The following is a 17,400-nucleotide window of genomic DNA, read 5'->3' as shown; positions in this document are numbered from 1 at the left end:
CTCCTCCGTTCCTTCGGCACAAGTTCATTGTTTGCCTTCTCTGTGCCCAGCCACGTGCTGAGCACCATGGGGAAACCAAGACGAAAACCCAAGGAGTTGCTTATTTATTGTTAATCCTCACCTAAGGATATGTGTATTGATTTTAGAGAATGAGGGAAGGGGGAGGGGGGAGAGAAAGAGGGAGGGAGGGAAACATCAATTGGTGGCCTCCTGTACACGCCCAGATTGGGAATCAAACTGACAACCTAGATGCGTGCCCTGTGGGAATCGAACCTGCAACCTGTGCATGGGACAGCGCTCCAACCAGCTGAGCCACCCGGCCAGGGCAGGAGCTTATAATTTAAGTCACGGACTACTAGAGCCAGGAAAAGAACGTGGCCTTCAGTAAATTCAGCTCCACCTCTAGAGGAAGACTCCGCTGCCCCAGTGTCCCCATGGGGTCCTGGCTCTCATAAGCACTGCACAGAGGCAGGTCCTTCCACATCAGGAGTTGAGCCCATCGAGTGCTGGACTGGAACGCGGGTCTGGAGTCCGACAGGTTGTGGCTGGAATCCCGACTTTTCCACTATGATCTCTGCCAGTTGGAGCAAGTTCCTTAAAGGTCCCAAATCTTCATCCCTTTACCTGTGGAACAAGAATAAAAATACCCATATCCCAGGTTACCGTGATTATGTAACGTGCATCCAAAGCTTAGTGCAGAGCCTGCCGAGCAGCATGTAGTTTAAAAGTGTAGCTTAATTATCAGGAAGGTTTTGTTTTGTTTGCTCTTACAGTGAGTTGAAATTGCCTCTTTATAACTGTCTTGCTTTTCGTGCTTGTGGCTCAGCGTTTGCGGAGCCCCTCTCCCCTCCAGGGCTCCGGCCTGAGGCCCGAGTGTGCAGAGGCGAACAGGACGCTCTCGCAGGAGCGTGTGGTCCAGAAAGGAAGACCCGAGGGCCTTGACCCCAGTGCAGTGGGGCGGCCGAGGCGCCCTGAGGAGGGAGCTTGGGGGAGGGGCACGCGCCTCAGCCTGGGGGTCCAGAGGGTGGGTCTCGAGCTGAATCTCGGGAAATGAGAGGGGGAAAAAGGCAGGGAGTAAGTCAGCTGGGAGCGCATATGTGAAGGCCGGAGGGCGGGCGAGGACCTGGACAGGTGGTGCGGGGTGCGGGGCACGGAAGGGGTGTGGGCCACATGCTGGGGAGGCCAGGCACGGCTGCCGGGGGATGCAGCCTTGGTGGTGCAGAAAGAGCGCTTTCTATGCACCAGGCACCAGTCTCTCGTGTGGCTCATCCCCTTTAATCGTTGCGGCAAGGCTGCATACGAGGCAGGTGTCGTTATCATCCCCACGTGCCAGTGCAGAGGCAGAGACGTGGACAGTAAGGCCCCTCGGGCCCCACGGCTCCTGCACCTCGGAGCTGGGCCTGGTCCCAGCTGCCCTCGTCCCAGGACAGCATGCTTCCTGGGCTGAGGTCGTGCTGTGGGGATGGGGAGGAGCGTGTCATTTCAGAGGTGACTGGTAAGTAGCCCTGACAGGACCAGATGATGGGTTGAAGTGCCTGGAGGCAAAGCCGTGTCTGTTTGGTTACCCCTCCGCTCATCCTGCGCACGGAGCCCGGTGTGCAGTGAGCACGCTGTAAGCATCTCTTGAGTGGATAAACAGCTGGCGACTGCCACGTTTCCTGGTGGAACAAGTACAGGGACGATGGAGCCGTTCAGTGTGTGTGTAGGGGTGTGGGAGGTGCCGGGGGGTCCACGTTGTTCGTCCCCATGGTAGTGTCGGGGGCACCTGGACTTGGGGGCCTGGAGCTCAGCAAAGGGGCCAGAGTGGAGAAGAGGGTTGGGACCTGCTGGGCCCTGAGCTTGCTGGTGACGAAGCCACCGCTGTGAGTGGGCTGGCGCAGGAGGGCTGGTCGTGCCCACGAGGGGCTCTAGGCAGGAGACGCCTGCGCGTTTGGGCATGGCAGTGTTTCGGGGGTAAGAGAAGCCGTGGCTGTGAGGCAGAAGTCTGCTGGGAACACTGGGCCTTGGGGGCGGAGGGGGAGGAGCCTGCGACCGGGTGGTTTGGGGCTCGGGGCCTGGCGGGGAGCGGACCAGAGTGCAGAAGAAAAGGGGTTCCCCAGGGAGGGAGGCTGTGGTGCGGCACAGAGTGTGTGTGTGTGCGTGCGCGCGCGCGGTGAGAGAGTTGTGAGAGTGTATGAAGGTGTGTAGGTGTATTTGTATATTTGTGTGAGAGGATGAGTGTGTGTGTGAGCGAGCGTGTGGGCATGTGAGTGTGTGGGAATGAGTGAGCGTGAGTGTGCGGAGGGCGGCTGCCTGTTGGGCGGGAGGCCTGGCAGGGGGCGGAGGAGGCGGCAGTGGGTGCCTTGTTGAGAGGGACCGGGCAGGGAGGGAGGGACAGGGGCTGCGGAAGGAAGGGGAGGTCTCCTTTGTCCCAGGGGAGCCGTGGGCCATGTATACATGGAAGGGGACGCACTGCTTTGCTTTGGAACAGGTGCTGCTGGAGTCGAGAGAAGGGCTCATCCCCATTGCTGGCTGCAGGTCTCGGGAAAGCTGGGAAAAAGGGGGCTCTTTTGCTTCCTTAAAAAATGCGCCTTATCCGAGGCTGTGGAGAAAAGGGAACTCTAGTCCACTGTTGCAGACTGGTGCAGCCACTATGGAAAGCAGTGTGGAATTTCCTCAGAAAGCTGAAAATGGAACTGCCTTTTGATCCAGCGATTCCCCTGCTGGGACTATACCCTGAGAACACCAAAACGCCAATACAAAAGAACCTATGCACCCCAATGTTCATAGCAGCACAATTTACAATAGCCAAGTGTTGGAAGCAACCTAAATGCCCATCAGTAGATGATTGGATCAAAAAATTATGGTACATATACACAATGGAATACTACGTAGCAGAAAGAAAAAAGAAGTACTAAACTTCGCAACAGCATGGATGGAACTGGAGAGCATCATGCTAAGCGAAATAAGCCAGGGGGCGAAAGACAAATACCATATGATCTCACCTATAAGCGGAACCTAACCAACAATGCAAAGAAGCAAGGCAAATATGGCCAGCAACACTGAAAGGAAAAGAAATCAACAGAGACAAGAGGGAAGGGGGGGGCAGGGAAAGGGAAGGGAAGGGGAAAGTCAAGGAACATATAGCAAGGACTCATGGACAAAACCAAAGGGGAAGAGCTGAGGGAGGGAAGGTGGGAGGGGGCAAGGGAAAGGGGGGGGAAGGCAGAGACAAATGTATTTAAAAAGTAAATAAATTAATAAAAAAAAAAAATGCGCCTTATCACAAAAATGCCCGCAGCGGATTGATTGAGGTGATTTAAAATCGAACCGTGCATCAACAACAGGACAGTTAGGAGAAACCCGGAGCCTATAAGGACGGGGAGCACGGCCGCAGGAGCTCTGAGCGTCCTGGCAGAGACTTGGGGGGCAGCCGGACTCCTGCGCTCGGTGGGAGGGAGCTGCCGATTCCTGGGTCCAGACGTGTTCTCTCCTTGCTTCCAGGCTGACGGGAGGTCAGGCCGCTCACACACAGCATTACCTGGAATGACGGGGAGCCGGAAGGCCAGCCTGAGGCTAAGCCCAGGGGTGACAGATGGGGCCTTCAGGACCTGGTGCGCACCTGTGGCCCAGGTGCTCCGGAAGGCCACCGGCTGCAGGGGCCTGGAGCCAAGCCCACCCGGACATCAACCTGAGCGGAGGAGCAGCATGACACCAGCACTTCCCTTTGTTAGGGCGCTTCAAGGAGGACAATATGGGCGGCTCCTTGGTGTCTGCAGCCCCAAGTGAGCAGGGAGAGTCCAGAGCAGGCTGCATTTGGTGGCTTGTGGAGCGTAGGTGTCTGTTTAAAGAACCAGAGGAGTTGGTTGGTTTGTTTTTCTGGAAGTGGAGGGAACTAGAAACAACTGGGGAAAAAACATCACAGAATGAGGGGAGGTGCTTAGATGGGACTCGGGACTGGGAGGGGCAGGGGTCAGGTCTCACAGGAGCTGAGGGTGGACCTCTCTGGGAGAGGCCGAGCCCAGCGGACCGGCGATGTGCATCAGGACTTAAATTTAAACAGCGGCCCCTGTGGGACCAGGTTTTTGAATCGGGTCCTGCACAGGAGGTGCCTGGTGCTCCCTGCTGGGCTAGGCGAGCCCTTGGTTCTAGAGCCAGGGCATTCCTCTCACCGTCTGTCTCTCCTCTTCGCAGCCCTGCACAGGGGGAGGCAGGCGTGAGGCAGAGCCTGCCTTCAGGACGGGGCTGAGAGGACCTGGGGGGCTGTGACAGCACAGCTCAGTGTCCTGCAGTGAGCACTGCCTGTGACGCAGAGTGGAGGCTTGAGGTGGGGGCAGAGGTGCTCCGTGCGGAAGCAGATGCTGGGGGGCGGTGGGGTGGAGGGGCTTGCCGTGGCGGCCCGGAGCCGGGAGACCCGTCTTCTGTGCTCGCTCTTCCCGTCTCTCAGGCGGTCCTGGGTGGACCCTTTCACTCCTCGTGGCCTCGGTTTCTTTACTGATCACGCAAGGGTGCTCATGTGTCTCCAAAGAGCTTTCCAGGCCTGTGGCTCTGAGTCTGTTGAAGCAGCTTGCCACTCACCTTTCCCCCTGTGTCTCCACTTGAGATTATGCACCTGGAGAGATGAGTTCTCGGTACAAGAAGACGTGAGATGGCGCGGGAGCGTGGGTTTGAAGGAGGGGAGCTGACTTCTCTCATGCGCTTGCAGGCCTGGCTCCCTGACCCACGGACGGTGGGGCATCTGTGGGCAAGACCGGGACGGGATGGGTGGCTGGAGAAGGAGGTGCATTGGAGAACAGGCTGTTGTCCCTACGCCTGGGATGGAGCGCGCTCTCTTCACCTCCCGGTTTCTATCCCCCTGGTTGGCACCACAGCGGGGGAAGCCTTTACTGTGGAAATGGGAGAGCCCAGTGCCACGGTGTTTGGAGCAACAATTGGGGACTCCCCAAGCCTTCCTTTCCTGGATACTTAAAGGACAAAGCTGGCCTGGACCAGGCTCATGGGAAAGCCTCTCCGGGCTGACTCTTTGGAAGTGAGGCCCTCGTCCTTGGGCCTCTCCCAGGCTGTGCCCCATGCTCCAGCTCTGCGGCGCCCAGTCCTGCTTTGCCGCCCCCACCTTCTGCTCGGGGCGTTGGCCCCGCTGTGCCCAGGCTTCTTCCTGAGTGGTCCTTGGCCCTGGATTCCGGGAGAGCAGCTCGGCCAGAACCCACCTCAGCGGGCATTATTTGAAAGCAAGTTTGTGGACATGCTGTGAGCACCCCCAGTGGTGGCCTCAGACACCCGCAGTGTGACAGATCCCCTTGTGCTGCCTCATGACATGTCACTGATGACAGCGTTGGCACTTGCAGAAGTCCTCTGTTATGCAAGGATGTCTTCTTGCCGGGTCCTGGGGTTATGGAAGCACTTCCAGATCACCCTCCCCCTCTTTGGACCAGCAGCAGTTTTGGGGGAGAGTGAAAGCTTTCTGCATGAGCCATGGTTTTAGCCGGTTGTGAGGGTGCCTGAGCCCGGGAGCCAGAGCTCTGCCTTCCCCCCCCGCGTCTGGTTCCCAGCCCACGAGCCTGCAGGGCTGTGGACGTAAGACCGGGAGAGGCTTTTCCTTTAAAAAGTTCTGATATGGAGAAACAGAAATGAGGAAAAAAGTCCCGTTTGCTCTAACAACAAGAAAAATAAAGTACCTAGGAATAAACCTAACCAAGGAGGTAAACAGACCTGTACTCAGAAAACTACACAACAGTGAAGAAAGAAATTAAGGAAGACACCAATAAATGGAAGCATATACTGTGATCGTGGATTGGAAGAATTAACATCACCAAAATGTCCATACTACCCAAAGCAATTTATAGATTTCAACACAGTCCCCATTAAAACACCAATGACGTATTTCACAGAAATACAGCAAACATTTCAAAAATTTATATGGAACCATAAATAGTCCTGAATAGCTGCAGCAATTTGAGAACGAAGAACAAAGCAGGAGGGATCACAATACCTGACATCAAACTATATTACAAGGCCACTGTAATCAAAACAGTCTAGTATTGGAATAAGAAGACACACAGATCAATGGAACAGAACAGAAAGCCCAGAAATAAACCCATGTCTCTACAGTCAATTAATATTCAACAAAGAGGACAAGTATAAAATGGAGTAAAAATAGCATCTTCAACAAGTGGTGTTGGGAAATCTGGACAGCTACATGCAAAAAAATGAAACTCAACCACCGATTTACACCATGCACAAAAATAAACTCAAGATAGATAAAAGACTTAAGTAAGTCGCGACACCATAAAATTCCTGGAGGAGAACACAGGCAGGAAAATCTCAGATTTTCCATGCAGCAATATTTTCACTGATATGTCCCTTAGAGCAAGGGGGTGAGGGTACATAAAGTAAAGAATAAACAAATGGGAATTCATCAACACAAGAAGCTTCTTCATGGCTAAAGAAAACATCTGCAAAATGAAAAGGGAACCAACCGTATGGGAAAATATATTTGCCAATGATGACTCAGACAAAGGTTTGATCTCCAAAATACATAAAAAACTCACACGACTCCACTTCAGGAAGACAAACAATCCAATTAAAAAATGGGCAAAGGACCTGAACGGACACTTCACTAAGGAGGACATAACAGAGGGCACAGAGACATATGAAAGGATGCTCAGCATCACTTGCCATCAGAGAGATGCAAATTAAAACCACAATGAGATACCACTTCACACAGGTTAGAATGGCCACCATAAACGGATCAGCAAACAACGGGTGCTGGCGAGGCTGTGGAGAAAAGGGAACCCTCGTGCCTGTTGGTGGGAATGCAGACTGGTGCAGCCACTGTGGAAAGCAGTTTGGAATTTCCTCAAAAAACTAAAAATGGAGCACCCTTTTGACCCAGCAATTCCACTGCTGGGATTATACCCTAAGAATCCCAAAACACCGATTGAGAAGACCTTATGCACCCCGATGTTCATAGCAGCACAATTTACGATAGCCAAGTGCTGGAAGCAACGTAAGTGCCCATCAGTAAATGAGTGGATCCAAAAACTATGGCACGTTTATTTACACAATGGAATACTATGCAGTGGAAAGAAAGAAGGAGCTACTACCTTTTGCGACAGCAGGGATGGAACTGGAGAGCATTATGCCGAGTGAAATAAGCCAGGGGGTGAAAGACAAATATATGATCTCATCTGAGTGGAACCTAATAAACAAAACAAACAAGCGAGCAGAATGTAATTAGCGACATTAAGAACAAGCTGAGAGTGACCAGAGGGGAGGGGGAGAGGGATAACGGGGGAAAGAAGAGGAAGGGTGGTCAGGGAACACGTATAAAGGACCCATGGACGGAGACAAAGCAGGGAAGGGTTGAGCGTAGGAGAGGGGGGTGGGTGGGGCAGGAGAAAGTGGTGGCAGGAAAACGGAGACCACTGTGCTTGAACAACAATAAAAAAAAAAAATGGGAAGAAAAAAAGTTCTGCTATGGAGGCTGGAAAGCCCGGAGGACCTCTTAAGGAATCCATGGGATTTGGCCAAATTCTCTCACCCCAGCCCCCCAGCAGGCTAGGGCCTACTTTTTAATTTTTTCCTTGGTTTCTACTGTCTCAGCTTATACTCGTTGCAAGGCTGAATGTGGAGGTCCAGATCGTGTGTGGGGGGGCGGGCAGGTGGGGAGCTGTGGGAAAGAGGGTTCTGTCGTGTAAACTCTGTCCCTTCTAGGCCTCGTTTGGGAGAGGCCCTCTGAAATGCCCTGTTCCTCTCGTCTGCCGAGAGGATATAAATAACCCGGCTTTGGCCCCGTGCCACGTCCTGGGCTGCAATTTAACCTCTGGGTGCTGAGGCTGTGTATTAATAGACTCTAGCCTGGGGCTCCGCTTGCTGCCCGGACCCCTTCGTGCAGCAGACACTGTCCTTGTCCAGGAGGGTTGCGGAGCAGGCGGAGGGCTGGGGGTCCCCTCCCCTGAGGCCATCTGCATGGAGCAGGAGCGAGTCCCTCCTGCAAGCCCCCTCTAGCCTAGCTCGGGCGTGCCCGGTGTCTGTAGGCAGGGTGGGCAGACAGGTCTGGGTTGGATTCATAGCTCCTTGGGGCTGACCCTCAGCCTCTTTTGGGCTCTGTAGAGTCTGTTGGCTGATGTGCTCAGCAGGGTGTCTTGCCATAGCAGCACACAATTATCTGCATAGTGGTAAGTAGCACACAATTATCTGTGGGGCTGCCAAGCCTTCACTTATTTGAAAAAAGAAAATCTTGCCCTGCTGGAATCCAGCCAGTTGTCCCTGGGGCCTGCGGGTTACCTGTCACAAGAGGAGTGAGGGTCTTGGGGCCATTTCTGTACTCATGTATGATCAGGATGATCATAAATGAGCAGGATGGAGAAATAGAGAATAATGGGGAAGGAGGAGAAGCCACGTAGGAAAGGGCCGCCTGGAGAGTTGTACCTGAGGAGGTGGCATTCAGACTGAGAGCTGAAATGAGGAGCTTGTTGTTGATCATCCACTCTGGGCCACGCCTACTGTTGGGATTGGAGGTCCTGGCCCACAGGGCTCTTAAGAGTCTGGTGCCAGGACACTGTGTTGATTGCGTCTGCAGTGGGAATAGAGCCACACAAGAAATTAGATGATAGTGTTTCCACGCAGGTGTTCTTGAAATCTCAGTTCTGCTTTGCTCCCTACCGGGTGTTCCCTCGGTCACTTGGGGGGCGTAGGGGAGCAGCCCTGCTTGAGGGAGAGGAGCCAGAGCCTTCCCACATGCCCTGCGATTGGAGCTGTGTCCAGGAGTGCCCTGAGTAATGCAGTCCCTGCTTCCCGAGGAAGTCTGAACCCACGAGGTTGCCAGTGGAGGGGCGCTCTGTATGTGGAGCTGAGGGGGCACGGGACCCTCAGCCCTGCCGGAGACCCCGAGACCCATCTTCCCTTCGGGGGTCCCACGTTGCCTCCTGCTGCTGGCCTGCCTCAGTAGGGGCCCCGCTCACCCTTGAACTCGGGGCCAAGGGTACGCAAAGGACTCCTTTCAGAATTTACTGTGGCAAGTTGAGATACGGCTGGAATGTTGAACATTTCTTTACTGAAGGTCTGGGAAAAACAGAGAAGCTGCAGCCTAGGTATCTAGTTTCTGCGTCTTGCTGCTCTGGCCAGCATGGGTCATCAGCATAGCTGGGTAGAGAGTGCCTCTAACCTTGACCATCTGGGTTAAGGTTACCAGGTTGAGGTGCTGCGCTCTGGACGTCTGGGCTCCACAGAGCTCACACCCCACAAAGACGAGGAGCACCCACTTGTGGAGTTCTGCATGAGAACCCACTCCACAGGGTGAGTGGCAGGAGGAGGACTGGCCTGTTTGGAGAGAGGCCGCTTACGCAGAAATAATCAGAATCCAAGTCAGTGAGGCTTGTTCCGACCTGAGCAGATTGTGCATCACCTGCTGTCGTCGTGTGTGGTGTTGGTTTGCGCGAGGGCAGGGCACACTCACAGCTGCCCCTGAGCCTGCTCTGTTCACCGGCTCCTTGATCATTCCTGTCTCCACTCATTGCCACGGGCTCTGTCTTTGCTCGTGTCTCAGTCTGCTTGGCTGCTGTAACAAAAATACCATAGACTGGGGTCTTAAACAACAACCGTTCCTTCCTTGCTGTCCTGGAGGCTGGAAGCCCAAGGTCAGGGTGCTGGCACGGTTGGGGTCTCGGTGAGGGCCCTCTTTACGTGGCTTTTCTTGGTGGGTGCATACAGAGAGAGAAGTCTGGTATCTCTTTTTTCTTAAGAGATCTAATTCCATCATGGGGGCTCCACCCTCACCTCCAAAGCTCCGCCTCCAACACCATCACTTGGGGATTAGGGCTTCACCAAGTCAGCATGGGGGAGGAGGCGCAGCCATTTCCTCCGTGGAACCGACTTATGCTTCATTCAAAGCCTGACTTGTCCTGAGTCCTCTCTCAGCCACACCTTCCACTCCCACTCGAGCTTTCTTGAACTTGCCTGTGTCCTTTTGTGGCCCTGACCACGTGACTTCCCTTTAACACTTTGTTCATCTTCCCAAGCGCGTCTCTGATTTTTAATATCCTTGTATTCTGTTATTAGCATGTCAATTTACTTATTTAACAAATATTTATTGTGTAGCACGTCAGGCCCTGTGCTAGACACTAGGGGTTTACTGGAGAACGCGGTAGAGCTGGTCCCTGCCGCCTTGGGGATTGTCGTCTCACGGAGGAGAGACAGTAATCAAGTGAGGAGACAAGTATGTGAGGAACATTTTCAAAATGAGCAGGATGGAGAAATAGAGAATCATGGGGAAGGAGGAGAAGCCGCATAGGAAAGGGCCGTCAGGAGAGTTGTACCTGAGGAGGTGGCATTCAGACTGAGACCTGAAATGAGGAGCTGGAAGTAAGACAGAGGGGAGGGGGGACAGTTCAGGCGGAGGGAAGAGGACGTGCAAGGTTTGCGGGAGGGAAGGGACTCGGCGTTGCTGGGACGTGGCCAGAGCAGAGGGGGCCTGGGGGCAGGCAGGGCCGGGTCACGCAGGGCCTTGCAGGCCACAGCAAGGAGTTTGCATTTATTCTCAGGTCAGTTGGAAGGAAGCTTCGGAAGCCAAGTAGTGACATTATTAAAATTGTGATATAAAAAGATTACTCTGGCTACCGTGTGGAGAATTAAGGGAGGAGGCAAGAATGACCTCAGAGAGACGGGGAGGAGGTTATTTTTGTATCCCGTGATCAGAGATGATGGCAGCTCGGTCCAGGGGGTGGCTGTGTGGAGAGAGATAAGTGGGTAAATTTGAGGTATTTTGGAGATGGAAGTGCTGTAGCTCGATGTGGGAGCGAGGGAGGTGGGGGACTCAGGGATAACTCACGGGCTTCTGGCTCGAGCAGCCTCGTGGGTGATGGGGCCATTTCGCTGAGAGGGTGAAGGCTTGATGGAGGGGAGGTGAATTAGGAATTCCACTTCAGGTCTGGCGATTTCTCGATGCCTTTGGGACATTCCTGGCTGAATTTGACTGGAGTTCGACGTTCCGGGGGTCGTTGGTGCCCTCATGGTGTTTGAGGCTCGGGGGTGGTAGGCTCTCCTAGGGAGAGGCTGGCATCGAGGGCGCCCTGAGGGTGCGCCCGGCCCCTGGACGTGCCCCGTGAGTGTTTGTGGTGTTGTCACGGTGCCTCGGGTGTCAGAAGGAGGTTTTTGGAGACAAGGGAGCGGACAGCTGTGCCAGGTGCTGCTGAGCGAGCTGGGAGGACGATCCTCACGGAAACGGGTCTTTCCCGTGTGGAGAGGTTGCGCTCCTCTCCCTTCCGTGGTAAAAAGGCCCCAGCGCTGGCTTGGTTTTGGGGAAAGCGGGGTGGGGTCACTGCCTTGCGGGCGGTCCCGGTGCTCCGCCATGGTGCTCTGCAGCTCCTCGCTTACACCTTGGCCAGTCTGTCTGAGGTCCCGAGGCCCCGGCGTCGGGTGCAGCCCCTGGCGTGGGCCCCATGCGCCTGATGGCCTTCCATGGTGACCCACTCACTGCAGAGGGATTAGGACCCCAAACATCCCCACCTCTCATGTCCCTGGGCTCTGGGAGCCATTGTGCAGTTGACACTGACTCGCTTCTCCAGCCACAGCCAGAAGAGCCCTTGACCTGTGGGAAGAGCCCTCTCTCCTCCCTGTGTCCTCTGAGCGACCTAGACGGCCCCTCCCAGGAGACAGCCCGGCTGCCCAGAGCAGCCTTGCCGTTTGCCGTCTCCTCCACGGGAGCTGAGGAGCATGGAGAGGGGCCCCGGGGCGACCTATCTGGAGCTTTCTCCCTCTCCTCGGGGTTTCCAGGAGGTGTGTGGAGGCCAGGGAGGGTGTGCTCTCTGCCTTCCTGGGGCCCTGTTCACAGCCGGGAGGCAGCCCTGCTCCCTCCCCTCTTCTTCTGTGGCAAAGCCTGGTGTCCCAGAGCCAGGCACCGCCCCCACCCCAGGTCCTTTCGGGCTGTCCGGAAGGCTAGGAGACCTGCCGGTAGCCCTGTCCTCCTGGGTCTCTGAGCGGGGCAAGCAGCACTGGGACCCTCCCTCCTCAGGTAGTCCAGGACATTGAGTTATACACAAAGACATTTGCTCCTCACATCCAGCAGGAGGGAAATTTTGGAAAGGCTGCTCACACCCTGGCTGGACCAAGGTCTTTGCTTTAGTGTGGGAGGTGTCCTCCTGAGTGTGCAATGCCGCCTTCCCTGGGCCCTCTGAGGGTGCTCTTGGAGCACCCTGACCTGCCCAAGGAAAGGCGCCCCCAGACGTCTTCGTCAGAAGGTGTGTGAAGAGGCTGGAGTCCCAGCCCTGGCTTCAGGTCCTCCCCGCCACAGGTGCGTGAGCGTGGGCAGTTCTTAGACATGACGGAGTCTCTGCGCACCTTGTCAAAATGACAGGAGCCAGGAACTCCCCCATTCTCCAGGACTGTCACTGGGCCCCACCCCTGCCGGCCTACCGTGAGCACCCACAGCCTGACGTGGGCCACGAGGTGGTGGCTAGTCTCCAGGCTGCTGGGGCGGGGCCTGCAGCTCAGCCTGGGGGCGGGGCCTGAACGAGGAGCCGCCCTCGTGCGCAGGTCGGGGATGTTAAGAAGAGAGAGGACCAGGGGAGGTTGGGGAACCAACCAGGAAACCCTTGTGCAGTTTGCAGAGGGGTTTGATTTTCTCAGAGAGACCATGGGGAGCCATGAAGTATTTGAAGCGAGAAGAAGGCCCGCCCCATTCAGTGCTTTAGAAAGACCCCTTTGGCTGCTGTGTGCACAGTGGTCAGAGGGGAGGAGCAAGGCTGGAGTCAGGGAGTCCTGCTGGGGACCCGCTGTGACCGAGCTATGGCAGGGGGCGGGTGGGTGGGAAGGGTCCTGGTCTGAGATGCTGCTGCGGAGACCTGCAGAGAGAGGTCAGCGTTAGGGTCTTACTGGGTGTGTTCTGTGAGGGAGGGGAGGAGCCCAGGCTGAAGGCAAGGTCCCTGGCCCAGTGGCCTCCTCGTGAGAGGCAGGAGGAGGAGGAGGAAGTGTGAGCGTAGAGGGAAGATGTTTGGTTTGGAACCCGTTGTTTGAAAGCCTTCAGAGGGTGTAAGGGGAAATGTCAATGAAGCATTTGTGTACGTGGGAGCTCAGGAAGGAGGCCGGGGCTGGAGACAGCGATTATAGGATTAAGTAAAACGATGCGGGAAGAGCCGGGAGCAGAGGGCCTGGCACAGGGGCACAGGGTAAACACTGCTTTCTTCAAAGTGCTTCCCAGCTCGTTTGGGAAGAGGAGGCTCACCCGTGTGGACACGTTAAGCACGAAGGGCAGGCCCTCCTTAATGGAGTGTTGTAAGGATTAAACCGCTTGCTGCGGGCAAGCAGGGAAGGGAGCGCGTGGCTGGCAGAGCTGCACAGGCTGCTGGGGGGAGGCAGGGTCAGCCTTGCAGCTGCGGGGTGGGGTGGGGGGGTGGGGGGCGGGGAGGGAAGGAGGGGAGCGCACCTTCGGGGCAGAGCCTGCCAGGAGAGGGGACAGGAGCGGGAGGCAGGACTGGGCGTGGCTGGTCCCAGGGAGGGGGATGTCCTGCTTGAAGCAGAAGGTACCAGGGAGAGAGAGAGAGGGAGGGAGAGAGGGAGAGGTTGGGGTTGAGGTGCTCTGGGGAGATACAGAGCAGATAGGACCTCCCCAACCCTCAGGGCCTCCCACCCTCAGCAGGCTCAGGGTTCTCTGAAGTTGTTACTTAGTAAGAGGAAGCAGTGGGGTCAGGTGCTGCACTACTTCCTAACACTGCTGCAGTCCGAATACTGCCTCTGCCTGTCACCGACCCTCTGATCTTTTTGGGAACTGGAATGAGTTACCTTGGTAGGGAGGGAGTTCCCCATCCTCCCAGGTCCCGAGCAGGGACTGGAGGCCCCTTGCCAGGCCTCAGATGAGTGTCAGGTGGGTGACTTTCATAGGCTCCCTTTGAGCAGATGTGATGTGGGTCTCCTGTCTCAGAGTGAAGTGAAGGGAGTGGATTAGTGGTCCAGGAGGCGGCTCTCCGACTGACCCTCCCAAAACCGCCCATCCTTTGTCCCTTTTCTTTTTTCTTTTCTAATTGTCAAAATGAAATTCGCTTTGCCAATTATAAAAACTCTGTGTGCTCACTTTAATACAACTCAGACAAGACCGGACAGTATACCGAAAAAAAAAAAAAAAAAAAAAAAAGCACTCACCCATGATCCTGACAACTGAAACAAGCCAGGGTTAACATTTCGGAGGATGTAGGTATGCTTCCAGACTTTTGAAACACGTATGCACAGATTTTAACGAAAATGATGTTGTGCAGTACATGCTGCTTTGTAAGCTATTTTCTTTCTCCCAATGTATTGTTACCATTTCAGTCTCCGTCAGAACCTCCATAGGTACAGCTTCCCTGGCTTTTACTGGCCATCTGGTTTTCCTGGTGGGTTTGCACCTGTCCCTGTAGGTAATGCGCACAGTGTGTCTTCGTACGCGTTCAGTCACACTACCACGTGAGCAGCTCGTGTCTGGGCGGGAGCAGGACCGAGGGTGGGGCAGCACATCCCCGCCCCGGAGGGAAGTGGCCACGCAGGCAGCAAGACCCTCAGAGAGCCTTCGGTGCCTCCCTGCGGACTTCCTCGAGGCAGAGCGGGGCTGGGCGTGGGTGGGCTGTGTCTTTGCAGTGAATGGCAGTGTTTCTTGGTGGCTCCCACAGGTAGGTTCGGGTTGTCCTTGGCCAGGCTGGGTCCCTTGGAGAGTGCGGTCTCTTTGCTCTAACGTCTGCGTCAGGGCAGGGTGCAGACCGCCCTGGTGCCGGTGGGTTTCAGAGTGGACTGTGGGAGGTCTCCTCAGCAGCCGTCCAAGGACAAGGGAGAGGAAGATTTCAGGGACCGGACTGAGTGTTCGCGTCACTAAACAGAAGTTGGCTGGTGAGGCTGGGAGTGGGCTGTGGGCGCGCTGTGGGCTGGGCCTGGAGGCCGGGGCGGTGGTGTGGTCTCTGCGTGGTCGTCCAGAGGGCTTGTTTCTCTGGGGGGGGTGTTAAGTGAAGCAAGCAACGATCATCTTGTATGCTCATTCCCCTGTCTAGTTCCAGCAGGGACGGGTGGAAATCCCTGCAAAGTCAATTAGGAGCTACCACGCGGTAACCAGGGAGCTCAGCAGACTGGCGGCTGCGCCCTGAGGTGGTCAGCTGCTCATAGAGCTGCCCTTTGAGGACAGGTGGGCTCTTATCTCTGAAGGTAGGTGGGCAAGAAGAAAGCTGGGCAGGTGAATGGGCCTGGGGACCCGGCAGAGGGGGCCTCAGAGAGAGAGAGAGAGCCAACCAGAGCCCCTGCCTGAGGTGGGGAAGGGACAGCCTTGGGGACCCCTGCCCACATGCCTGGACACCCCTCTTTCCCGGCGCTGCCTGAAGGAAGGTCTCGGATGCTGTGTCTCCAGTGTGCACCGGGTTGCAGGTGGGGGGAAGGTGTGCCGTGTGCAAAGGGGGTGGCCATGGGCAGAGCGAGGCATCACCGTGTCTGCCAAAGTGCCTGGGTGGAGCCCCAAGGGTCCGCGGTTTCACTCTGAAACAGCGCCGGAACGGAGATCCACTTCGTAGACGAAGAGACTGAGGCCCGGAGAGCTGAGGCCGTCAGCCCAAAGCCGCACAGCTAGGGAGGGGCAGGGCCGGGGCAGAAGGCCAGGCCTTGTCGCCCTGGACCGTGTCCTGTTCTGAGAGGCAGCTCGGTGCGGTGCAGGCCACCGGTCAGGGAGTCAGACCCCGGGTCCCAAGCTTGTGATGTGGAATATCTCTGAGCCATTGAGAAAAGTGGCAGAGCCAGACCTGCCTTGTCCACCTCATAGGGCTGTTGTAGGAAGTGCGAGAAGATCTGTTAGTGCTGCAAAGCCTTTGTCCCCTGCACCCCTCCATCCTGCGTTTAAAAGTGTGCTGTCCCCAGTAGAGTGGTGGCCTGTGGACCTGTGGCGGGCAGCAGCGTCGCAGGGGGACGGGCTGAAGGTGGGAGAGGCTTGGTGCTTGAGTGGTGCCCAGCGCAGGGATGGCTTTTGGCTTCTGGCTGTGGACAGGAGGCCTCAGCCCACCGGGATCACAGGCTAGACCAGACTTCTGCTTCTGTCTCTTTCCTTCCAGCTCTTTCCCTGGAGCTTGTCTGATAGTCCCAGGCCCCCATTGTCCTGCCAGGAGCCAGTTGGCCCGTGGGTGGCTCCTGGGGGGAAGGAGGTGTCTGTCATGGGCTCCCCAGCCTGGAGTCCCCTCCCTCCCTCTCCCCACAAGGGCTCATGCCTGCATTGCTGGGGTCCCCCCCGCCTCCCTCCCCTGCCTCCCTTTGGATCAGCCTCCCAAAGGTCAATGGTAGAAAGGAGGGGGGAGAAACAGAAATGATGATGACTTTGATTTTTCCCTTCTGCGGGAGCCTGGGGAGGGTGGTTGTTTTGCTTCCTGGACCTCAGCGGAGAATTCTCTGCCAGACAATCATCTCGGCACTTTCACTGCTTTCTGAGGCTCTGCTAACTGCACAGGGTCGGCTATTAAATGGTCATCAAACCCCAGCCTCTATCCCATCAATAGTCATAAAGTTGGGGAGATAAAAGCCATCAGTTTTCCATTATAGCTGAAAGCAATACTGTAGATAGCTATTTTCTGAATGCTGCAGATAGATGTATTTTAACTAGATCAGGGTTTCCAGGGGCCCTGGCTCAGCGGTGGGCCCTGCTGGGCCTGCGATCACTTGCCAGGTGGTGACAGTGGAGGAGGGCCAGGCTTTCGCTCCCTTTGCCTCCTTTCCCGCAGAGCATTGGAAGGGCGCATCCTCAGGCGCGGGCTGCTGCGCGGCGGACTGTGCCCGGACTGGTGGGACTGCGGGCTTTGACCCTTCAGTCTAACCAGAGGCTGTGGATATGTGCCAGCATTGTCATCTGCTCATTCGAATGAAAAGGACCTTCCCCCTGGTCTCGGGCTGCGGGCAGGCCAGGGGCTGGGCCCGGGTAGGTCCCGGGAGACTCAAGGGGCGTCACGGCTCCTGCTGCTGCTTCTGAGGGACCTGGGAGGTGGATGTGGAGCGTTGGGAGGGCTGCCGCTCCCCACACGCAGTCCCTGCAGCTTCTCACAGACGAGCAGGCCGCCGGGAAGTGGATTGTGAATCAGCCCACAGTGGGCAGCCCGCAGAGAAGTCCTCAGAATGGACCTTTCCAAGTGCCCACACCTAGGACCGTCCTGCCCCTGGTTCCAGAAGGATCTGGGGTCTGAGCTGCCTGCTCTGGGCCTCTGTCTGCAGCCCCGTGCCCTGGCATTCGTGCGCGGTGCCCGAGCCCAAGCCTCTCGGAATGCGTCACCTGCCTCTGCCGCTCTGGCCCCTGGGCTCTTCAGGGACAGGCCCCATGCCTGGAATGGAGAGCGCCCATTCATCGGAGAAGGTGCTTTGCAATGAGCACCCCTCCGAAGCCTCTCTGTCTTCCAGGAAGTTGTGCTCTGTGCCCTGCTCCCCCTTTGTCCCTGCCCCTGT

At 56.2% G+C, this 17,400-nt stretch overlaps 1 protein-coding gene across 1 annotated transcript in view; it reads left to right on the top strand.

The window, feature by feature from the left end:
* Positions 1 to 17,400, top strand: part of GFRA2 (GDNF family receptor alpha 2) — a 79,682-nt gene that overhangs the window by 28,343 nt on the left and 33,939 nt on the right. The window lies entirely within an intron of this gene.

The sequence above is a fragment of the Pteronotus mesoamericanus genome, unplaced genomic scaffold (genome assembly GCF_021234165.1).
Source record: "Pteronotus mesoamericanus isolate MK-2021 breed Mesoamerican mustached bat unplaced genomic scaffold, CSHL_Meso_final contig_502, whole genome shotgun sequence".
Taxonomy (NCBI): domain Eukaryota; kingdom Metazoa; phylum Chordata; class Mammalia; order Chiroptera; family Mormoopidae; genus Pteronotus; species Pteronotus mesoamericanus.
The sequence above is the reverse complement of the archived record's forward strand: the minus strand, read 5'-3'. Positions and strand labels throughout refer to the sequence as shown.